We start from the raw sequence: 25,063 nt of genomic DNA on the forward strand, positions 1-25,063 counted from the left end.
GGGCTTCAGTAGTCCATTTAAATGTACTAGGAGTCTTCCTGGTGAGAGAGGTGATGGGATGTGCAATGGTGGCAAAGTTCTTGTGTAAACAACTGAGCCTGTTCAGGATTCATGATAGGTTTCCCTTTATGTATTGGCTCGTGTTAATGTCAGGCTAGGTGTAGATAACAAGTAACAGTTCAGGTGTGCTGATTATACAAAGAGTTCAAAGCACATACCATGAGCAGGTCTAAGCAGAGCAGGTCAGCTGGGACTTGTAGTACACCGCTGCAGACGAAGGTAGATGAGTGCTGGACCTTGTAGTTCACTGTTGTAGATGAGGATACTAGTAGAATCAGGCAAAGCGTAGTCTAGGCAAGCTGGGTCATACACAGGTAGATCAGAATCCAAACGGTACAGAATCAGAAGCAAGCAAGGAAGGTCAAACAAGCCGGGTCAAACAAGAAAGTCACAGAGCAAATATCAGCTGGATCAAACACAAGTGAACTCTAACACGAGCGCTGACTGAATGCTGATACAGGTGATTTAAACGTGAGCTGGCCAATCACTGTTGTTTCCCAGACACAGGCTGTGTCAGGTGAGTTGTGCTGGGTCCTAAAGGGATTCTAGTACTGACACTTCCAGGTGTATATGGACTGCTCTGAGTTGGAGGGTATGCGTGTCCACCTGATGGGTTGTTTTCCGCAGTTGTGCCTCCTGTTTGTGGACAGTATCCTCCACCTCAACCATCCTGTCAGATAACGAACGAATGTCTAATCTGAGCTCTGAAATGGCGGCTGACAGGGTATCTTTTATGTCAGCCGCGATGGTTTTAAGATCGTGGATGCTGAGCTGAGGTTGAGAGTGTGGCGCGGTTCGGTCCAAGCTTTCTACACTGACAGATGTCTGAGGAGATAAAGCGGACGGTGTGGTATTCAGCGAGGGCGCCCCAGGCCTCGGATGATCGTCGTTGGCGGTAGCCATGTTCCCTCTATTTGTCCGGAATAGAGCCGGAATAGTGGTGTTAGATCCGCTCGCGTTCCTACGCGGGGAGCGGGATCTGGAAGCCGAAGACGTCCGCGATGCAGTCCCCATGAAGTAGCGAGGTGTAGTAGGTAAAAGACCTCCGTTAGGCAGATAATAGGTCGTGAGGTAGCGGGAGCTTAGGAACTAAGCGTCCATCTTCTAGTCCAGCTAGGCCACGCCCCCTTTAAAATTTTATTAAACAACTAAAATACAGTCCCCAAATGGGGAACTCACATGTGCAGGGTGCGTCAGTGCACCACTCTATATTAGCCGTATAGATACCAAAATGGTAAAGGAATGGTATGTGTCACATGCTAGGCAGATAGACAACCTCTCATTCCGTCCTGGCCCCTCCCCAAAACATATCTTCCTCAGGGAGAATCACTTATGGAGATATAGGGGGATTGTGTATGCCCCCAGTGAACCATAAAAGTATCATAGGTAGTTATGATTATAGGAGTGATTTATTATTTTAAATTATTCACATAAGGTTATTAATTGTCTATATGCATCTCTCATTTGATTGTTTGTTTATTTATTAGTACATGGTCCTGTAGGTACACAAGTTGATAGTGCAGAATACAGGCTTGCATGTTGTAGCACGCTTTAGCTTTGTCATTTGCAAAAATGTATGAGACGTGTTTAAACGTATGCAGCTAAGCAGTGGTGTCCATTAGGCACAGTGGTACAGTGAGGCTCACAGGAGTTAGATTTTTTTTTTTTTGGGGTTATATACACCTAGCATAAACGTCCCTGCATTTTCAGACTCCAAGGCAGCCGCATGTGCTATGTATAGCCTGCCATGCAAGTATAAGCTGACGTATTCTTGTAAATGGCCATGCATTCTGGGCATTGTGACATGTGCGTCTGACTTATTTTCTGAATGCAAAACTTCTGTGTTTGAGAAATAGGTCTACAAGTATTTTGATTGAATTGATTGAGCTCCTAAACTTGCTGTACTAGTAAGCTGGGTTTCTGGGTAGGCATGGGAGTTCAAATTGCAGTACCCATTGTAACACAAAGCTGCAGGGAGCCAGTCAAAAACTGGTTTCATAAAAAAAAAAAAAAACGGACTCATCTAAGGGCTACTTAGGATCTGGATTTAGGACTGTAAAGTATGAGATCCAGAAGCACAGCAAATCGAATTTGATCTGGCAAACATGCAGGTGGCAAAGACCTTCAAATGTCAGCTCTTTTATACAAAATAAAAAAAATCATTAATATGTAATCCAGCACCAAAAAATGTAAAACCAGGTTGATGTGTTTCAGCTGTGTCCAGCCATAGGTGGGTATGACTAAAGCCAGCCATACATGGGTCAAATTCCAAAAGAATTTTCTTTCGAAAATCATAAGAATTTTTGTTCTAATGTCTTTACTAGGCCACAACAATGGGAAATTTTTGTGTGGTCATCCAATTTGAGTGATTGCTAATTTTTTGAAGAATTAACAATTTTATACTCTGTGATGGGAGAATCCTGATAGAAATATAATCGAAAAAGAAATACGCATAGAATGCAAGAAAAGAAGATCCCAGGAAAGAAAAGAAGATTCCCGGCCACAAAAAAAAAAAAATTCTGTAGCAACATGAGGTGAAATTGAAGGCTTGGCTGGTCAAAGTTTGAAATCAATGGTGGCAACATCAGATCACAAAATGCACAAAGTTTCTGATATTCTAAAGAAAATTAATTTGGAATTTGACACATGTATGGCCTACAAAAGACTGAGTTGGCTGCATTTTTAGTTTTTTGTACTATATGTTCCTAGATATTTAATAAGAATATTTTTCTATTTTGGACAACAATTGTGAGTGCTGACATTTGGAGATTGTGAAACTGCACAAGAATAAGCATAGCCCTAGCTAACCACAAAAAACCCTAAACACACCTGTCTGTACAAAGAGGAAGAATGGTTGAGCAGAAATAATATTCAGGTGGGTGGCAAAATAGTTTTTAAATCTATGGAGAATGACCCAATAGGCATTCAGTCATTTGCCAATTTTTAAACAAACAATACATGAAATACATCAGTGTAAAGCTAATACTTTACTACGTAACTACGACTAGACAAAAAAACTGAAAACCTTAATCTTAGTGCTGAAAGCGGATCTTCACGCGGCTAATTGCATGTAGGTAATCTGCTTTCTGAAACCTCCCTGCTCCACTTGTATCATCACTCAGTTTCAAACTTCTGTTTCACGATTATAGGCATGTACAACGCACTTCCTTGACCTTAAAATTTGTTTTATTGTGCGTTCAGTATATAGGAGCCCTCAGCAGGAGAGTTTGGGACTACTTCTCCTCCAAGTACCAAAAGGGATGCCAGATTACTGACAAAAAGCAGTTGGCTTGCATAGTGCACTACATCAATACTTAAATGAAAACAGAATTTCAGGACAGGTAGACTGTGGCATTTATTTTAAGGCTTCATTTTTTAAGTTTCACTGAGGTGTGCCTTTAAAATTGTATAAATCTGTGCATCTCATTTTTCTGACAGTGATGGTAAAACCAATGGAATTGAGTTTCAGAAGGCCTCATTACTTTCTCACATGGACTCCTCCAAAAAGAACAATATATGGAAATAACCATGAAAGACTGACCTACATATCTTTCTAAAAAAAAAAAAAAATTAGTAGTCAAAATGTAAAGGTGAAACACCAGAAGTGGATGCAGAAAAACTTACACTTTGGCTGTTTTCACTAGCAGGCACCAAAATCTGGGTTATTACCTGTAAAATTTCTATTAACCGGAAACTTGTATGAAAAAGATATACCCTTTAGGAAGTTTCTTATATCTTTAATGTTAATGATGTGCACTTGAATTCCCTCTCCAGCTTTCCAGAAAACCCACCATGAAATGTATTCTACATTACTACTTTCTACTTTCTCCCTCCTAGTGAAAATCCTCACAATTCATACTTTTTAAAGTAATACACAGCAGTCAAGAAAAAATTGCTCTTCAAGTCTAACTGTTAGGCCTCATGCACACTAGAGAAAAAAGCAGCGTAAAAATACATCCAAAGCCATATTTTGCAAACACGTTTAGGTGTTTTTAGACCGTCAAGCAATTGAGCATTCATTCATTCCATTGGCTAGAATATTAATTCATTCTGGCTTTTGGAATGCATGAACACTCAAGCGCTAAATGCACCTAGTGTTTAGGCTCATTTAGGCACATTTACTTGCAATCACACACGTGCAGCGTTTTTTCCACCAAATGCTCCTCTCCTGAATGTGCAAGTGATGGGGTTTTTCTCTGCCTCTAAACACTCCTGTTCCAAAACTCCTACTAAACACCTATGTGTGCATGGACACATAGGCTAACATAGGGTCAAGTCAAACACCTCTAATAACCCTGTGTGCATGATGCCTTATTGTTAGGCTGCAAATATACTGTACAGGCAGATCTTCACCAATAATGGGTGTTGGGAGATCTCCACTTAACTACATGGATTCCGACAATACTACAAATGGAATACAATTACAGTGGAACCTTGGAACGAGTAATGCGGTTAACGAGTGTTTTGAAAGAGAAGCAACTTCTTTTTTAAATCCTTACTCGGTTTGCGAGTGCTGTCTCGCAAACAAGCAAAATTCAAGCTAATGTGGTGTACAGTATCACATTTCACCAGAGGTGCAGGGGCACAGATGGAACAGTTTGGAGCCATTTGGAAATACTCAGAATCACTCAGAAATACTCTGTTCCCGAGTGTTTCTAAACCTTTCCGAGTTCAGCCGAGCTGCCCGAGTATTTCCAAGACTCTCCGGCGCCCCCCCCCCCCACCTCTGGCTACATGCAGTATTGCATGCAATAGAAGTCAATAGGGAACAAATTATCTTCGTTTCCATTGACTTCTATGGGGAAACTCGCTTTGATATGCGAGTGCTTTGGATTACAAGCATTCTCCTGGAAAGGATTATGCTCGTAATCCAAGGTTCCGCTGTACTTAAAGAACAGCCAAATCATTAGCGGAAATATAGTAAGGGCACTTTCACACTGGGGCGCTTGGGGCGTCTCCGGTAAAGCTTTACCATTGTTTTATAGGTGCTTTTCGGCCGCTAGTGGGGCGCTTTTAACCCCTGCTTGCAGGACTTTTTTTAACGACCCACAAGTGCACCGCTCCAGTGTGAAAACCCGAGTGACAGGAGAGGCGCTTTGCAGCCGTAATTTTTAGTGTCTTAAAGTGTTACTAAACCAAGGACCCTGCATTCACTCTACCTGGTCTCCCACAGTACACAGACCATGGAAATGCAATAGTTTGAATACCTTTTTCCATCAGCAGTTAGAACAGTCTTGTGACTTTTATCAGTGTCTGGTTAAAGTTTATAGGAGGAGTTTTCATTCTGCTCTGACTGTCCTATCAGGATGCAGGACTCTGGACCTTCTGTCTGTACAGTGCTTATTGGCCCTGCACATGCACCCTCCCAAGAAAAAAAAAACCTCTCTAGCCTCTGTTCTACCAAGAGATGGTTTGGGGACTGTGGAAGAAGTGGAGGATCAGAGATGCAGAGGACTAACACTTTAGGTTCCACAGTGAGTGTAACAAGCATGCTTTACTGCATAAACAGACTGATTTTACTACTGTGGGTTTAGTAATACTTTAAAGGTGGGTTCCAGCCTTGCCTTGGTCTGGCACAGTTGTACAGGCTTTTCTCCTGTGCTGAAAAGGCTCTGTCAGATTTCACAGCAAACTGTGATTAAGCTCCATTGATGGAGTGAAACGCATTAGGGTAGTTGTCACATCAGGTGGGCTTTGTATGTTGCACCCTTAATCTTAAAAAAATCTACATTGGCTTTTATGGTGAGCCCCTTCTTTGGAAGATTTAGAATATCTCACAAAAGTGAGTACACCCCTCACATGTTTGTAAATATTTTATTATATCTTTTCATGTGACAACACTGAAGAAATTACACTTTGCTACGTATATGTAAAGTAGTGAGTGTACAACTTGTATAACAGTGTAAATTTGCTGTCCCCTCAAAATAACTCAACACACAGCCATTACTGCTGGCAACAAAAGTGAAAACGTCCAAATCGGGCCCAATTAGCTATTTTCCCTCCCCGGTGTCATGTGATTCGTTAATGTTACAAGGTCTTATTTGTGAATGGGGAGCAGGTGTGTTAAATTTGGTGTTATCACTTTCACTCTTATTCTCTCATACTGGCCACTGGAAGTTCAACATGGCACCTCATGGCAAAGAACGCTCTGAGGATCTGAAAAAAAGAATTGTTGCTCTACATAAAGATGGCCTAGGATATAAGAAGATTGCCAAGACCCTGAAACTGAGCTGCAGCACGGTGGCCAAGACCATATAGCAGTTTAACAGGACAAGTTCCACTCAGAACAGGCCTTGCCATGGTCGACCAAAGAAGTTGAGGACACGTGCTCATCGTCATATCCAGAGGTTGTCTTTGGGAAATAGATGTACGAGAGCTGCCAGCATTTCTGCAGAGGTTGAAGTGGTGGAAGGTGAGCCTGTCAGTGCTCAGACCATATGCCACACACTGCATCAAATTGGTCTGCATGGCTGTCATTCCAGAAGGAAGTCTCTTCTAAAGATGATGCACAAGAAAGCTTGCAAACAGTTTTCTGAAGACAAGCAGACTAAGGACATGGAGTACTGGAACCATGTCCTGTGGTCTGATGAGACCAAGATAAACTTTTTTGTTCAGATGGTGTCAAGCATGTGTAATGACAAATAGGTGAGGAGAACAAAGACAAGTGTGTCCTGCCTACAGTCAAGCATGATGGTGGAAATGTCATGGTCTGGGGCTGCATGAGTGCTGCCGGCACTGGGAAGCTACAGTTCATTGAGGGAACCATGAATGCCAACATGTACTGTGACATACTGAAGCAGAGCATGATCCCCTCCCTTTGGAGACTGGGCCGCAGAGCAGTATTCCAACATGATAATGACCCCAAACACACCTCCAAGATCACCACTGCCTTGCTAAAGAAGCTAAGGGTAAAGATGATGGACTGGCCAAGCATGTCTCCACACTTAAACCCTATTTAGCATCTGTGGGGCAAGGTCTCTAACATCCGCCAGCTCCGTGATGTCATCATGGAGGAGTGGAAGAGGACTCCAGTGACAACCTGTGACGCTCTGGTGAACTCCATGACCAAGAGGGTTAAGGGAGTGCGGGAAATTACAGGTGGCCACACAAAATATTGACACTGAGGCCCAATTTGGACATTTTCACTTAGGGGTGTGCTCACTTTTGTTGCCAGCGGTTTAGACATTAATGGCTGTGTGTCAAGTTATTTTTGAGGGGACAGCAAATTTACATGGTTATATACGCTGTACACTCACTAATTTACATTGTAGCAAAGTGTAATTTCTTCACTGTTTTCACATGAAAAGATATTAAAGAATATTTACAAAAATGTGATGGGTGTACTCATTTTTGTGAGATACTGTATATGTGGATATTTGGCAGCTCATGATTGTGGAGAGACTACTCCTGCACCCTGGGGAGAGGAGAGAAACTTTGAGTCTGCATTTTTTGGATTACTCACCCAAATTGACACCCACCCATAAAGGCATTTTGATATTTGCATAACTCCTCCCAAGAGCCAGCCCACTGCTAAAAAAAAGTATTCATACAGAAACCTATTTAACAAATTGAAGATCACAAGGACTGGGAAGAATCAGTTTACTTGGGCACTGTTTCAGTTCACTATGCAGATCTTATTAGAAACACATTCAGTGAGCTTCCCATAAAGCATAAATCCCTCAAAATCAAATAGCTAAACAGGTAGCAATGGTGTGTGTGAGAGATACTTTGGTGAATCCCCTGGTGGCCAGATTGGGAATTACTGCCAGCAGAATGGTCAAATCACACAAATGTACCCCCTTGTTGCAATAATACTGTGTTCTCATGGCTTTAATCCTAATCATTACACTACCCATCAAATTACTTCCAAATATTAATCTATGGTTATCTGGCATTATAGGGGTCAGTAGTAGTATTGGTCAGTTAGTATTGGTTTTACAGGAATGATTAGTGTAAAGCTGGCCATAGACAGACTGAAATTTGGATGGCTAAGCAGCAACCGGCCAAAGTTTGATCAGTCTGTGGCTATCCCTCCTTGACAGAGGTTGATTGATTGATTTCTGTCAGAGGGACATGCTGAAAAACTTTTGTCAATTGGCGACTGTATCTGTTGATCAGCGTATTCTGAAAGCTGCAAGTCCCCCTGTCAGAATATAATGTCCTAGTGGGGGAGGGGGGAAAGGGGTGGTTTTCCTCTATCTACTCAAGTGGCTTAAAAAAAAACAAAAAAAAAACTACCCATCTATGGCCAACCTTAGAGTTAGTGGAAGGGTTTATGTTAAGGTTAAAAAGGAAGGTAAGTGTCACAGCAAGGGTTAGCTTTAGAGAGTTCCTGTTAGATTTACAGGGTGGTTAGCTGTTAGGATCATACAGGAAAGCCTAATTTCTGTATTTTTTTCTTCTTAAAGTGTACATAAACTCCAACAATGGCTTTTTCCAATTCGCTCCCTTTTCGTCTGGTAAAAATAATGTTAAAAGTATTTTATCACATTTCTTCAACAAGTGCAAAAAAAGCTGGTCATCCAGGTAGTCCCTGCTATCTTTATGAACTGATCCTGTTATGGAGAAGAGAGGGATGTGCTATGTAGTCCTAGGGTTACGATCCTGCTTAGTACGGGTGTCACCCTAGGACAGAAAGTGAATTAATGGCAGGATTGCCAGGTAGAAAAGATGTAGCTGGATAGCCGCACTCCGAATTATTCAACTTTATTTCAAAAATGTAATTAAAATCATAGCATCTAGGCTGGTAAACAGACTAACTGCACAGCCGCTGACATGTTTCATACCGAACACGGTGCATAGTCATAGCTATGACTAAGTCGTAGCTATGACTAAGCACCATGTTCGGTGTGAAACATGTCAGCGGCTGTGCAGTTAGTCTGTTTACCAGCCTAGATGCTATCATTTTAATTACATTCTTGAAATAAAGTTGAATAATTCGGAGTGCGGCTATCCAGCTACATCTTTTCTACTTCAGTTCCTGTTGCAAACAGAGCCAGCACCCTGTGGGATTGTGGAGACAGCTGTTTTGGGAGAAGTCATTACCTTAGAGTGGTAATTATTTGTATTTATATCAGTCAGGATTGCCAGGTAGCTGGATGCAGTCACCATATCCAATGGCTGGTAAACTACAATACTTTCAGTTTTTGCTCTTAGCTTTAGATACATTTTAACTCAAACTTGTCTTGGTTAAAGTAGGCTTTGCATTTCTTTTTTATGCTGAAAATCTAAAATTTGCTGAGAATAATATACAATTTATTATATAACAAGGCATAGCAAGCAATTCATGCCAGTGGATTCTATCATGCTGCACTCATCAGATCATGAATTATACATATAAAGTACTTAGCTTACTGAAAGGATCTTGTAATCCCTTAATATTAAAATAACAGGTCATGTTTATAGTAAACCTGTAAAGCCTATTTGCGCATTTTAGATGTGTGTTGTAGGTGTAGGGGTTAGAATTTGCACACAGTTTCGTCATCCATCTGCTTCCTATGAAACATCTCTAATTTAAATAGCAGAGGAGATAATTGTACTCCGTGAATCGTGTTTGCTGTCTTTCAACATGAAGCAATGCGTATTAATCTCCCTCTGGCCACAGCTTTATGTGCTCTCCATAAAGTGCTGAGAGAGACATCTTGAGAGAGATTAATATCAAAAGCAAATTTTGTCTTTCTTTCCCAGAAGTTTAACTGTTTGTAGAAAACCATCAAGACGGTGAAAATGGGATTAAAGCACAAATGACGCAATAAAGCAAACACGCCACATCCTGAGGAAGGTTTAAATGATGGCAGAACGAAAGTTACCATGGTACCAAAAGGATGTAGCTTTTACTTTATAAGTTCTTCTTGAAAGATGACATGTAGAGTCTAATTGATATCTCTGACTATCATAGATGCTCTTATTTCTGCCAGATTTTATGTTTCAATCAGACCATCTATTAAAAAAAATGGAAGGTCCTTTTTACTTACAGTTCTCCATCACCCACCACTTTAAAAAGCTATTTAAAAATAATGCTTATGCAAATAAAAAAAACTTACCTTGGTTCTTCTCACGCTTTTGGGAGGCACTGTGACGTCACTTTGCTTCCTGGGAGAACTGGGTGTTCGAAATCCCATGATAGTTCACTCTAAACCATTGCGGGAATGTTGTGATGTCGCCCGTGTCGTGAAAGCCAGGCTGAGCTAAGTATTTTTTTTTTCCTTTTTAACTTCTTTAAAGCCATTTGTATTTGGAGGATGGGAGTTGTGAGTAAAACAGACCTTCTATTTTCATAGAAGGTCCACTTTAAGTCCAATGTTGCTTTAGTGTCCTTTGTTGTCACTATTATGAAAAAGACTTTCCCAAGCATGTGAAAATGTGAAACATTTTTTTTTTCTGGAGGTGCCCTTTAGGGTTACATGGAACTAGGGGCTTCCCATCATTCTAAACTCCAAGGAACCACTGAAGGAATACGGGATCTACAACCTTGTGCACTTTCTTAAGGGGTTTATGTATGAAAAGTACCAGCTAAAATATTTATTTTTGCCCATTAATACCTCTTCCAGCTATCATTTTTGCTGTGCAGAGGATTCTAAATTGGTTGCTATAAGCAAAAAGCAAAAAGAAATGATTTAGCATACTTTTCATACATAAGCCCCTTAGTGTCTTTGATGGTGGGAATGGCTAGAATTACAATTGTCCAGAGCTTCAAGCATATCTGAACCAAAAAGAGAGATAGTGGATCTCTTAAACTGCATCAGGTAGCAAAGTAAACAGGAACAGCTTTAAAGAGGTTGTAAGGTTAAACTTTTTTCTACTAATATAAAAAAAGATGTTATAGTTAACTGCTCTGTGCAAGGGTATTGCACAGAGCGGTAGCGAACTTCCTCTTCTGGGGTCCCCTGCTGGTAATCTCAGTTCCTCTTCTCCGTAAGTCACTATAGGGAGCCACTTCTTATGTTGGTACATGTGCAGGCTCGCTCCTGAGCGGGACTGTGTGCATCCATCGACGGGACAGGAGAGGGGACAAAAACCTGCAGATGGGCACAGTGCTGGATCTATACAGGAATCAGCTAAATATTTATGACATGACATGTTAGGCATCGATTTAATTGGTGTAACGTCATCTTTCTTATGATACAAAAAAATTGATATATTATGTCTTCTTTTTTTTTATTAATTAAAATGTATTTTAAAAAAGAAATTGCATTTGAAAAAACGTTGCAGAAAAAACAGTATGACATAAAAAAAACATATAATGTTTGAGGGTTTTAAGTTATTGTCTAGCAATAAATACTGATTTTAACTTGTATTGTTAAATGTAAAGAAAATGTCAGAAAAAGTGTATGCCTAACCATGTTTTTGGTCCTCATTGTTATATGTCATTGTAAGGCCCCTTGCACACAGGTTCATCTAGGTACAGTGCGTCCTTTTTTTTTTTTTTTTTTAGACTGGCTCCTGTCCTGAATTGTACATCCCTTTTTTGATCCCTGTTAAAAAATTGCGCAGATAAAATTGAATTTGTTTTTGGCTATCCTACAACTTCAGATTGTTTGTGTCCTTGCTATATGTGGGTAGTAAATATCAGGAACCCCACCTTTCAGGCCAGGGTCCATCAGTACCACCTCATCAGTGCCCATCACTGCAGCCTATCAGTGTCCATCAGTGCCACCTGATCAGTGCCCACCAGTGCAGCCTATCAGTGCCTATCAGTCCCACCTCATCAGTGCTCACCAGTGCAGCCTATCAGTGTCTACCAGTGCAGCATATCAGTGTCCATCTGTGCCACCTCATCAGTGCCCACAAGTACAGTTTATCAGTGTCCATCAGTGCCACCTCATCAGTGACCATCAGTGCAGCCTATTAATGTCTACCAGTGCAGCATATCAGTGTCCATCAGTGCCCACCAGTGCAGCCTATCAGTTCCCATCAGTGCCACCTCATTAGTGCCCACCAGTGCAGCCTATCAGTGCCTATCAGTTCCACCTTATCATTGCCCACCAGTGCAGCGTATCAGTGCCCATCAGTGCCACCTCATCAGTGCAGCCTATTAGTGTCCATCAGTACAGCCTCGTCAGACAATCCAAAGGCAGCCAGTTTAATTGCACATCGCATTTGGGAGAAGGGCCTACCTGTCAGCCAGCTCACTTCACCTCCGATCCAAACTACAGGATCTCAGTGCTGCCGCTCCCACCCCAAACCATTTACTTAGCTGCACCTGCAGCCTCTGTCTTCTCCCAACCATACAGACTGCATTGGGACAGGGTCTGAGAGTCAGTGGTGCTCCCGGATACACCCCCTTCCCTGCTCTCTGTGGACTACCGCTCCCTCAATGCCAGTGGCATTGTGGGGAAGCCCTCCATGTGCAGGTAGCGTGGGCTCCAGGGGCAGCTCTTTCAGGCCCCAAAACAGGGACTGGGCCCAGGGCATTTGTCCCGTATTAAATACGGCCCTGGCACGACCCCACCTAGTGGGATCCATGGTAGGGCCAGCCCTGATGGCTGCATATGCATCATGCACACGACTTCTGTTAGTCTTTCCCTCTCCCCAGAGGTGCAGAGTTTCTGAGCCCATACTACAGGGCCTGTACCAGTCTCCACCAACTCTGCAGTCCCATCAGCTCACTCTCAGTGACTATGATCCGCATGATGCTATTGGATACAGGAAGCACATTACTCGTACCCATTGATAACGTCATTTATGACGAAACGCGTCTGGGATGGTACGCAGTGACGCCACCACGCTCTACAAGGGGAGGACGGGCTTTTGAATGCCGGCCGGCTTTTTGTGATTTACTTTCTATGCTGTTTTAATGGATACTTTACGTAAGTGCAATCGTTTATAGTATAATAAAATATCTGAATGGTTTTACACTATGGAGGCATCTTTCTCTTTCTTGGGCTAATGCTGGTGATATACCCGATTGCTGACCGTGGAAGTTGTTTTTTTGCAATGCTGGGCACTGGTTTGCAGTTTCGTGTGGATTCACCATGGTGTCCTGATAAGAACATACATAGTGGACTCTATCTTTCAGCTTTGGCTCTCTTCAAGCAGTTTTTTCTGTTATATATAATTTATTTTTTATGTCCTTTTTGCTCAATTAATTTGTGCGATATTAATGTTATTTATATAATAGGCAACAAATATTCATTTATTTATGTGTGTGCTATTAATTCCTTAGGTATTTTTCATTATTTTTGAATAGGGTTAGTGGCGCAGCTTTCCAAAATCTTCCTACAATTTATTCTAGTGTGTGTATCCCACTCAGAGCTGCGGCCTTTATTTTATTTTATTTTAGTTTAATTTATTAATTTATCATTATATTTTTTCATTCATTTTAGTTTTTCCCTGAGCGCAGTTTATTTTTTATTTGTCACATTACTCGTAAACACATGCTTTTTCTCCTGTTGAGACCTCAGTTTATCACATGTGACTCCAAGGCTAGGTCCCTAGATTCTCTGTGCTGTGAGGATGATCCTGATATGTGAAGAACTGGTCAACAGTAAAGGGCCCAAGAATCAACCCCTTCACTACCAAAGTCTCCATCTCACATGCCAAGTCACCGACCTTCTGGCTGATTGGGTGCTTAAGCATTAGACAAATGTAGGATAACCATTAGTACGGCAATATAGACTCCTTAGAACAGCTTCTTTGCTCATTAGACCTCTATACTGTATCTTCTCTAACTTCTCTCGTCCTTTTTAAATAAGTCCTGTTCTTAAATACACCCTGCATGCACCCCTTTAGTGAGTTCAGACTAGGTAGATTGGTTTAACGATACATTTGTATTAAAATGGTTGAGGGTAACAAAGCAACAGTTCTCAAAAGCCATATTTGACACACAATACTGTACAAAGTCTTCTACGTGCCCTTTTAGTTGTGCGCTCCCTTGTGCTCTATGAGGTAGTCATACCTTAATTTGGTGTGAAAGTCAATTACAGTCCTTATCAAGGCAAGAGCCCATAATTGGTAGCAAATTTATACTTGGCAGTATAAATCCATAACTGGTGGCTTTAAGTCCCTGTAATCCCATACTATTTGGAATCTTGACGGGCTCCTACAAGGTGAAGTCGTGCAACAGCATGGCAACTACATGGCAGAAAACCCCAAGGTAGTCAGGTTTATATGGCTTGTCCTGCAGGGGTGGTATTTCTCTGAAAAGCACTCAAAAACCTGTTCAGCATTACCCTTGCCCCTCAGGATTTACCAGCTAAGACTGGTGACTACAATAGCAGTATAATAATTTTACAAAGACATGCAAACAAAATAACTAAATCCCGCAAGAATAGAACATGAAAACATCTACCACAGGGATCACTCACAGACAACAATAAAAAAACAAGATTTCACCCAGTCATCTCAAAGAAGTGTTTTTGCTGTTGTGTCCCTGCTGGAGAGATTTACTCTCACTTCATGTTCTCATGAAATCATTGTCACTGGGATAGAAAATGAGAAGGAATGCTATTTGATGGATACAGAGACGTCAATAAAAGCCTGAAAGCTTCTACCTAATAGTTGGAGTTTCACTTCATGCCACCTGAAGGGGCAGATATTTTATCATGTGTAGAAAATGTTGGCGCAATATACAGTAAATCCTGTATAATAATATATATGCATTTCTTTTGTTTTTTTGCATACAGCAAAGTTTCATATACTGTGGAAGAGGTCGTTATGGCTGCTACTGATGGAGAAAGGCTAAAACTGGCCATCTAATGTAAGGTATTACGTTTGGACTATTTATATCTTTGTCATATACAGTATCTGCGTGTTATATGTTTACATTTTAGGATAATTCCACTTTGAACTTGGCCTGCTATCAGGCTCTACATTTCAACTCATTGGCATTTGAATCAGTAATATCTCTTGAACCATATAGAAAGCCAAAGAGGTTTAATTTGTTACCTAGCTTGCTCAAGCTTAGGCAGAAGGATCAAGATAAAAATGCATACGCTATAATTGCTTTTCATCTGAACACAGATTTACTGAAAAGGTACTTAGACATAGATATTGGGTAGATAAGTATATCCAGGATATGTGTAAAAACTCTTCTAGATCAGACAGTCTCGCAGTAGGGGTGTACATGAGAGTGATATACATAAGTGAATGGACACCAGCTTCAAAAGTGGACAGATGTTGCAGCTTGACTTCCTATTAAGATTGCCTAAAGCTGATGCTTAACCTAGTGTTTCTATATATTGCATTGGGCGCCAGGGAGCAGAAAGAAGAGCCAAGAAAGCACGCCAGACACTGTTTTCCAGCAAGTCCAGGGTCTAAAAGTTCATATGCACAAAGGACTTTTTTTTTTACATGGCATATGAAAAAGTTGAATTCAACATACTAGAGAATGCAGCTCTATCTTTGGAATATTTTCTTAATTGTTTTTAGTGTAGATAGACTCAGCATTCTATAGACACAGCTCTGTTCCTCTAAGGGAACAAGCGGATCCTTATCATTCCCCATCGTGCAATAGTCCTAGAGCCTGCATACACATAAAAGCTGTGAAGTAATTAATATTATTATACATGGTTTATTTATGGCTGTCAGTTTATACAGCTCTTTACATTATAAAGGGAGATAGTACAGTTACAATACAATTCAATACAAGAGGACTATGAGGGCCCTGCTCCGGAGAGTGTACAATCTAATAGGAATCTAATAGCATTATACTGCATGTGCAATAAATGTTACATTTGTTAAGCTCCAAACAGATGTGAAAACGCCATGTATTAAAGCTATGTAATCATTCAAAATAATTACCTATATTTTTGCAACTAGCATAAGTTCTTAAATTTGTCCTGCAGTCAGCCTCCTGAAATCCACTATGCAGCAGTATGTAGACTGGAGGATGAAGGGGCAGAAGTCTTAGCCAATCAGGACCTGTTATATTGCAAAGGAATGCGCTTGCTGTTCCTTCACCATCCAGTCCTAGCCAAGGGTGGATCCTGGACCAATGTAGTGTCATTTACATAGAGGTTACAGACAAGGTTTTGCTTTTAGGTAGGGGGCCTGAACAAGGAGCCTGGCGGTATATAATTTTATAAGCAGTCCCCGTGTATTGATTCCAGTTTGCCAGAAGTTTACAGATTCTACACACTAATAATATGTTTTTTTCTCTCCCTGAACGGTTAATTTTTTTCAGCACTAAAATATTGTCTTCACAGCAAAGACAAAGCTACAGACTTGCTCCTTGCATTTATCTTCACACTCATATTAAATCACGGCAACTTGAAGCAATCTCACTGCCGCTTGAGTGCAATTATTTTCTGAGGTGATCTATTTCTATCTGAACGTGAAAAGTTTTTATTTTTATTAGCAAGTGTTTAAGATGCTTTGCCCAGTGCACCTCAGATCTTCAGGTGAAAATCTTAGAGTATAAAGTTCGGAATGGTGAAAAATAATATCCTGGAATTCACATAATTATTACCCTGATAGCTTATGCAGGTTTTCTCATCCCTGCCTGGGATGCCTCCCAGGTATTGATTGCGAATGATGAATGCAGCTTGCTATTAATTACACTGCCAACTCTAGAAAGCAGTTCAGATCCTGTGGTTCCTCACCACTTTCCTTTGATGAATTGCCAAAGGGGACCTTAGCACACGAGTTTTAACTGATAATACTTTCCATTTTGGAGCATGAGAGGCATGCAAATTGCCATCTAAATATTCAGTACTCTGCTATCATTTATTCCTTTATTAATTTTTATCTTTCCCACATAAATGGAGTGGCTTCCCCATAACCAGTAAATGGCATCCAGGTCTCTAGCTTGTTTTATAATATGCTGTGTATTCAACAGTTTGTCAGTTTAAAGACCGGGTTCACCTATTTCAAGTTGGCTAACTGTGACACATTTGCTGTGCATGGCTCATTTTCTAAAGCCTATTTAATTCCCATTCTTCATCACTTTGCTGTGGTTGCTATGCGTGGACTGTACATGCCCTAAAATAGCTTCTTTGCATTCAAACAACATTGTTTCATGAATACTTCTGACTGGAGTATACCAGCTAGTTATTACAAGTACAGCTCACAGAAACCTCAGAAGCGTATGGGGGATACTCAGGAATCTGAAAACCTGAAACCATTTTCTATGTTGGATGGTCATATAAATAAAATTAAATCATCATAAATCAGTCATAAATTAAAATGATATAGCCTGGGGTAAGTTTACAAATTCACTATATGAGCATAGTATGTATAAAAAGGGATTGGCGTCTCAGAGCGTCATTGACTTTGCTAGTGAATGAAACATACCCACATTGAATTTGTTTCTGGTGAATCTTGAACTCTTTGCTCCTCCCATGAACTTCCTGATATACACCATGTCTCTGTGCTTCCTGTTTGCCAGATTACTGTGCTCTCATCAGCTGATATCTTGCTTCTTGCATACCTACTGCTGCCCTTATCTTTGCTACCACTCATTGTTAACCCTGTGCTTTTTCATTGATCATGCTTCTATCTGATCCCCTCCAGCTACTACTTGTTACTGATCTTTTGGGTTGTTCACCAGTTACGTTTCTGCTTGTTCCTTGTCTACTTCATCCGTTACCTGACCCCCACTTCCTATCTACATGCTTGGCAATCCAGATGGCCGTGACCTGGCACTAGCATGCAGCAAAAACCATCTCCACCATCAGACTGGCTACTGCTTAGACGCCTTGCCTCAGATAAGGCCTACATTATCTGCAAGGGAGATCAGCTGATTAACTGTGAACATCTTTACTGCTATAGTCACTAGCCTCCCAGCCTGTTCTCGTACCGTTGCAGAATAATCTGGCCTAAAACACGGGGGCCATTGTAGCAGCTGCTTTGGCTCCTCTCATCATCAAATCGCTGAGGTGCAAGGGTTTGGTGTTAACTACCAGGAACATTTTTCAGAAATACAAATTGAAGTTAAAGAGCTACAAGTAGGGATGAGCTTCGAGTTTGAGTCAAACTCATGTCGACTTGAACATTGCCTGTTTGCTGAACAGCGAACAATTTGGGGTGTTTGTGGCAATTTCGAAGCCGCAGAACATCCTCTAAAAGTCTATGGGAGAAATCTAAAGTGCTAATTTTAAAGGCTTATATGCAAGTTATTGTCATAAAAAGTGTTTGGGGACCTGGGTCCTGCCCCAGGGGACATATATCAATGCAAAAAAAAAAGTTTTAAAAACTGACGTTTTTTTGGGAATGACTTTTAATAACTGTTCTCTGTATTACGGGGAGCTGACAATTCATTATAGCCAGGAGTGCTTTTAAATGACTTTTTTTCCTGCAGAAATGACACTGCGGGTGCAGGGACAGTTCTAAGAATGGGAAACATGCATCCCTTTACAAGCATACTATAGACATCCCCCATGTACGAAATTTAAAGGAATATTACACTTTTATTGTTTCACTTTAAGCATTATTAAAATCACTGCTCCTGAAAAACTTCAGTTTTTAAAACTTTTTTTTGCATTGATACATGTCCCCTGGGGAAGGACCCAGGTCCCCAAACACTTTTTTAGCACAATAACTTGCATATAAGCCTTTAAAATTAGCACTTTTGATTTTGAACGTTCGAGTCCCATAGACTTTAATATGGTTCTAAAGTTCACATGAAGTTTAGGTCTGTTCGCAGGTTCTGGTGCGAACCAAACCGGGGGGTGTTCGGCTCATCCTTAGCTACAAGAGGACATCCTTGATCTGCATAGATAATTGCGAGACATAGTTTACCAAGATACTGCTGCTGTAGATACTAATGCAGGTTTGTCTCTACCACTCAAGTTCTATGGAGACTGTCTCCATTACAGAGGTTTTCTTAATCAAAGTCTTTAGTGTATACTTTGAGATACAACCTGCTGCATTTACCTCCAAGAGGCAAAAGGGGCTGTTTATCATCAATCTCCTGACTGAGGAAGCCTTAGCCTAGGCCTCTCCTTATGTGGAGCAAGAAAATGCTATCCTGGATCATTTCAATTCTTTTGTGCCTGTCATGGATCAAGTTTTCGATGATCCTAACCTTTGCCCTACTTCTGAGGCAAAGTTGCACTTACGTCAGGGTAGATGCTCTGTTGCGGAGTACACAATGTAATGATTTAGCTTAGCAGTGGGTGGTCTGCATCTACCTGGATGAGTACACAGCATGGCGAAGAGGCACAGCAAACAGCAGAAACTTGGTAATAAACACAGAGTCTATGCCCATGCAGTATAGGCATCAAACTGCCTAAATAAAAAACAGACATTATGCAGTTAATTGTTTCAATAGGTTTAAAAGAACAATTGTGGCAACTGACCTTACAGTGTCTGAACAAAAAAACTCAACTTCTTAGTCTCTCCCGTGATTCATGAAGTAAATAAAGTAAATTCTTTATCATCTTATTTTGTCATCCCTATTAAACGTAGTGCTGAAAGCTGTGAAATCCTTTGCTCCACTATGGACATTGACTTTGTCTATTGACAGCTCACCTTTATCTTCAGGACCTGTTACTTATGAGACTGTCCTGCTTGAACTCAAAATTGAGACTGTAAACTGTCAGTCGATCACCCAAGTCCCCTATCATCCTGGACATTCCTTGGTTCTCTATCCATTTCCTCCATTAACTGGAGGAAATGGAGTATAGATTTTACATCCAACCATTGCAGAGAACATTATAAAGGATCTTTCCATACAAGTCCCCCAGCAACCAGGGATTCACAAGTGGTTGTGGTAACTACCCAGTGGTATGACAAGCTGCCTTCTCAGTATCAGCAACCAGCCAGGGATTCACAAGTAGTCGTGGTAACTACAGAGTCATATGATAAGCTGCCTCCATAGTTTCATGAGTTCTGGGACTTTTGATAAAAAGATGCTGATCAATTACCTCCTCATCACCTTTATGACTGTCCCATTGAATTGTTTAACCTCCTCCCACCCGCTCTATAGCCGAATGACGGCCTTAGAGCGGACGGGTTCCTTCGCCTGGCCGTCCCTGGACGGCCTGGTGTTTACTTCCGCAATGCGCGCCGCCGGGGGCGCGCATCGCGGAAGTATTGTATTCGCCGTGTCTCCCGGAGACAGGCAAATACAGATCGCCGTGAACGGCCAATCAAAGCGGCCGTTCACAGCGCGATCGCAGCTGCCAATGGGAGATGATCTCATATGTAAACATATGAGATCATCTCCCATTGCAGTGTCTCTCCCTCCTCACACAGAGACAGCGTGTGAGGAGGGAGAGCGATCTGTGTGTCAGCCCCAGTGCCAGTGTCAGCCCCAGTGCCAGTGTCAGCCCCAGTGCCAGTGTCAGCCCCAGGGCCAGTGTCAGCCCCAGTGCCAGTGTCATCTGTCAGCCCAGTGCCATCTGTCAGCCCCAGTGCCAGTGCCATCTGTCAGCCCAGTGCCATCTGTCAGCCCAGTGCCATCTGCCAGTAGTGCCAGTGCCGCCAGTGCCACCTGCCAGTGCCTGCCGTCAGCCCCAGTGCCGTCAGCCCCAGTGCCGCCAGCGCCAGTGCCACCTGCCAGCGCCAGTGCCACCTGCCAGCGCCACCTGCCAGCGCCAGTGCCGCCCGTCAGCCCCAGTGCCGCCCGTCAGCCCCAGTGCCGTCCGTCAGCCCCAGTGCCGTCCGTCAGCCCCAGTGCCGTCAGTGCCGTCAGCCCCAGTGCCGCCAGTGCCGTCAGCCCCAGTGCCACCTGCCAGTGCCACCTGCCAGCACCAGTGCCACTTGCCAGTGCCACCTGCCAGCGCCAGTGCCATCCGTCAGCCCCAGTGCCGTCAGCCCCAGTGCCGTCCGCCCCAGTGCAGTCAGTGCCGCTAGTGCCAGTGCCACCTGCCAGTGCCACCTGGCAGCGCCAGTGCCACCTGCCAGTGCCACCTGCCAGCGCCAGTGCCATCTGTCAGCCCCAGTGGCAGTGCCGCCAGTGCCACCTGCCAGTGCCACCTGCCACCACCAGTGCCGCCAGTGCCAGTGCCGCCAGTGCCACTTGCTAGTGCCACCTGCCAGTGCCACCTGCCAGTGCCATCCGTCAGCCCCAGTGCCGCCAGCCCCAGTGCCACCAGCCCCAGTGCCACGTGCCAGTGCCACCTGCCAGTGCCACCTGCCACCTGCCAGTGCCACCTGCCAGCGCCAGTGCCACCTGCCAGCGCCAGTGCCACCTGCCAGTGCCATCCGTCAGCCCCAGTGCCGTCAGCCCCAGTGCCGTCAGCCCCAGTGCCGCCAGTGCCAGTGCCACCTGCCAGTGCCACCTGCCAGCGCCACCTGCCAGCGCCAGTGCCATCTGCCAGCCGCAGTGCCATCTGTCAGCCCCATTTGGCAGAGCAATTAGCCAGAGCAAATAGCCAGCACCATCTGCCAGTGCCATCTGCCAGTGCCAACCCCAGTGCCAGTCCCAGCCCCATTTGCCAGCGACATCTGCCAGCCCCATCTGCCAGCCCCATCTGTCAGCCCCATCTGTCAGCCCCATCTGCCAGCCCCATCTGCCAGCCCCATCTGTCAGCCCCATCTGTCAGCCCCATCTGCCAGCCCCATCTGCCAGCCCCATCTGTCAGCCCCATCTGCCTCCAGTGCCATCTGCCTCCAGTGCCATCTGCCTCCAGTGCCATCTGTCAGTGCCACGTGTCGTCAGTGCCACGTGGGGTCACTTTGTGGGCATTTCCATTGTCCTGGTGCTCCAGGGCCTTCAAAACTGTAATAGGTGGTTGAGAAATAAGATGTGTAATTTATGCTCCTAGAACGCCTGATGGTGCTATTTCAATATTGGGCCTCTGTATGTGGCCAGGCTGTGTAAAAGTCTCACACATTTGGTATCATTATACTCAAGAGGAGTAGTAGAACGTATTTTGGGGTGTCATTTTTGCTATGTACATGCTATGTGTTGGAAATATCTTATAAATGGACAACTTTGCGTAAAAAAAATGCGTTTTCATTTTTTTCCCACATTTTCCCAAAACTTCTGAAAAAAAGATGAACCATTCAAACGACTCATTATGCCTCATAGATTATACGTTGGGGTGTTAGCTTTCCAAAATGGGGTCACTTTGTGGGCATTTCCATTGTTCTGGTGCTCCAGGGCCTTCAAAAATGTAATAGGTGGTTGAGAAATGAAATGTGTAATTTATGCTCCTAGAACGCCTGATGGTGCTATTTCAATATTGGGCCTCTGTATGTGGCCAGGCTGTGTAAAAGTCTCACACATTTGGTATCGTAATACTCAGAAGGAGTAGCAGAACGTATTTTGGGGTGTCATTAGTGGTATACACATGCCATGTGAGAGAAATAACCTATTACGTTGAAAATTTTGTGAGAAAAAAAAAAAAAAAAAAAATCTTCATTTTGCAAAGAATTGTGGGAAAAAGATGACAACATCAAAAACCTCACCATGCATCTTAGTAAATACCATGGAATGTCTACTTTCAAAAAAGGTGTCATTTGGGGGGTATTTGTACTTTCCTGACTTGTTCGGGTCGCAAGAAATGAGATAGGCCACCAGTACATCAGATGTGATCAATTTTGTGCGATTCGCACCACAGCTTGTAGACTCTCTAACTTTAACAAAGACCAAATAATATCCACTAATTTGGGTTATTTTTACCAAAGATATGTAGCAGTATAAATTGTGGCCAAAATGTATGAAAAAAAAATTATAATTTGCTAAATTTTATCACAGAAACAAAGAAATATGCGTTTTTTTTCAAAATTTTCGGTCTTTTTTCATTTATAGCGCAAAAAATAAAAACCCCAGAGGTGATCAAATACCACCAAAAGAAAGCTCTATTTGTGGGAAAAAAAGGACACAAAATTCATTTGGGTACAGTGTTGCATGACTGAGTAATTGTCATTCAAAGTGTGAGAGTACCAAAAGCTGAAAATTGGTCTGGTCAGGAAGGGTGTTTAAGTGCCCAGTAAGCAAGTGGTTAAAGGGGCAGAAATCCCCTTTGGCCATATTTATTTTCTATCAGAACCTGAATTGCAGGTTCTCAGGGGAGGGCCTGAGAGGAATTTAGAGAAGGGCTTTATCAGACACTCAACCTTTCCTGCTGAGACAGCCTTGTTCTTTGTTGAGAAGAAGTACACCACCATGGGTCCATGCAATGATTACAGGGATTGGAGCAAGATCTCTATCCACTCCTCTTGATTTCTGAAATGCTAGAAAAACTTTGTTCTGCCTACGTCTTTACCAAATAAAATTTACGGGGGGAATACAACCTTGTCCTCATTCATCTTGGAGACTACTGAAAAACTGCTTTTAGAATCAGATATGGTCATTTCGAGTCTTTGGACATGCCTTTTGGCCTTTGCAATGCTCCCACAACTTTTCATCATATCAGCAATGATGTTTTGGGAAAACTTTGTGATAGCAAATCTGAATGATATTCTAATTTTTTTTCTGATAACTTGGAGGAACACCGCAAGCATGTCTACACTGTCTTCGAAGGACTAAGGAGAACATAACTGTACATCTCAGATTCAATTCTTGGGATACGTCATTTCCCCAGAAGGAGTGAGCATGGATCCCAGTTAGATCAAAGCAGTGGTGAATTGGCCTGTCCCTAGGAACGTTAAGGAAATACAGTGATTTGTTAGATTTACAAACTTTTACAGATGATTTATAAGAAATATCTCCAAGGTAAATGACCTAACTATGCAGATGACAAGAAGGGGGTCCCCTTGTTGTGGTCACCTGAGGCACAGGCTGATTTTAGTGAACTAAAGTAAGAAGGTTTGAAATTTAGGCACCACACCACTGCTAAGAGGTCCAGATCCAACTACAGTAAGTTGGATCTGGACCTCTTAGCAGTGGCGTGGCGCTTACATTTAATTGCTTCTTACATTATACTACAAGCCAAGGAGACTGTGGAGATCCCTTGGAGTGTAAAATTCACCTGTCCAGGAACCAGATCATTTACACCAACATTTACACCTTAAGATAACAATCACAGTAAAATAAACCTACAAGTCCAGAGCTATCTTTACACTTTCCTCAGCTTTAATGAACTATAGACACTTTTAACTTCTGCACCATTACTGGTACATCCATATCCTGAACTACCATTTATTGTGGAAGTGGATGCTTTGATTCTGTTGTGGGAGCTATCTTTTTCAGTGAATTGAAGAAAAGACGCAGCTTCATTCATATTCTTATTTCTCTTGTTTAATATCTTCAGCTGAGAACAATTATGAGATCAGAAAGTAGGAGTTGCGGCAATTAACCACTTCAATACCGGGCATTTTCACCCCCTTCCTGTCCAGGATATTTTCAGCTTACAGTGTTGTCACACTTTGAATGACAATTGCGTGGTCATGCAACACTGCACCCAAACTACATTTTTATAATTTTCTTCCCACAAATAGAGCTTTCTTTTGGTGGTATGTTATCAGCACTGGGTTTTTTATTTTTTGCTAAACAATTTAAAAAGTTCACGCGATGATCAGCTGTGATCGGTCACAGCTGATCATGTGGTAAGGAGCCTCTGTTAGAGGCTCCATAGCACAATCGGAGATGCAGTGTGTCAGACTGACCGATCGCCGCTGCGCCCAGGCATGTTATCCTATCAGAATAACTGAACCAGCGCCCGGCCATCATTCTGCTATAAGCCGGGTGGGTAGAGATTAAGGAAGCATTTTCTGAGTGAGGACATCTGCTGGAAGTATCCTGTACTGTCCTCATTGATCAAATTGAAACATTTAGAATGCATTTGCTCTGCCACAAGATAGTGATCTACACACGCAGGATCCTATTCCTCTCCCAGTTCCATTTTATTACTTATAGCGCCATGGATCAAGGAACGGTAAGGCTAATGCCTTATCATGTATGTTGTCTTGGCCTCTCTCCAGGAAACCAATCTTGAATGTACGCCTCAAAAGAACTTTATAGGGGCCACAAGTTCTAAGACATTTTTTGAATCTTCTCAGAGAGAGGTATCAGAATGACCCATTTCTCAATCATTCTCCTAAGGACAGAAGAACTTTCATCCCATTCCTTTTGGTGGCCTGGTTACAAGAAAGATGTCAAGAGCTATGTGGCCTCCTATCTGACATGTGCATGCAATAGGACACCCCCGTCTTCTCCTTTGGGGTTACTTCA

The 25,063-nt window shown here is 42.5% G+C and overlaps 1 protein-coding gene across 4 annotated transcripts in view; it reads left to right on the plus strand.

The window, feature by feature from the left end:
- The window catches only part of RARB (retinoic acid receptor beta), a 1,106,099-nt gene that overhangs the window by 174,715 nt on the left and 906,321 nt on the right, over nucleotides 1-25,063 (plus strand). For 3 of the 4 annotated variants that reach the window (XM_077491424.1, XM_077491427.1, XM_077491426.1), the window contains exon 2: nucleotides 14,685-14,758. The gene's annotated coding sequence lies outside the window, so the exon portion shown is untranslated. Of the gene's footprint in view, nucleotides 1-14,684; nucleotides 14,764-25,063 lie in introns of all 4 variants that reach the window. The other variant, XM_077491425.1, reaches the window with a different exon arrangement.

The sequence above is a fragment of the Lithobates pipiens genome, unplaced genomic scaffold, assembly GCF_037356315.1.
Source record: "Lithobates pipiens isolate NorthernLeopardFrog02 unplaced genomic scaffold, aLitPip1_a1.2 Scaffold_19, whole genome shotgun sequence".
NCBI classification, from domain to species: domain Eukaryota; kingdom Metazoa; phylum Chordata; class Amphibia; order Anura; family Ranidae; genus Lithobates; species Lithobates pipiens.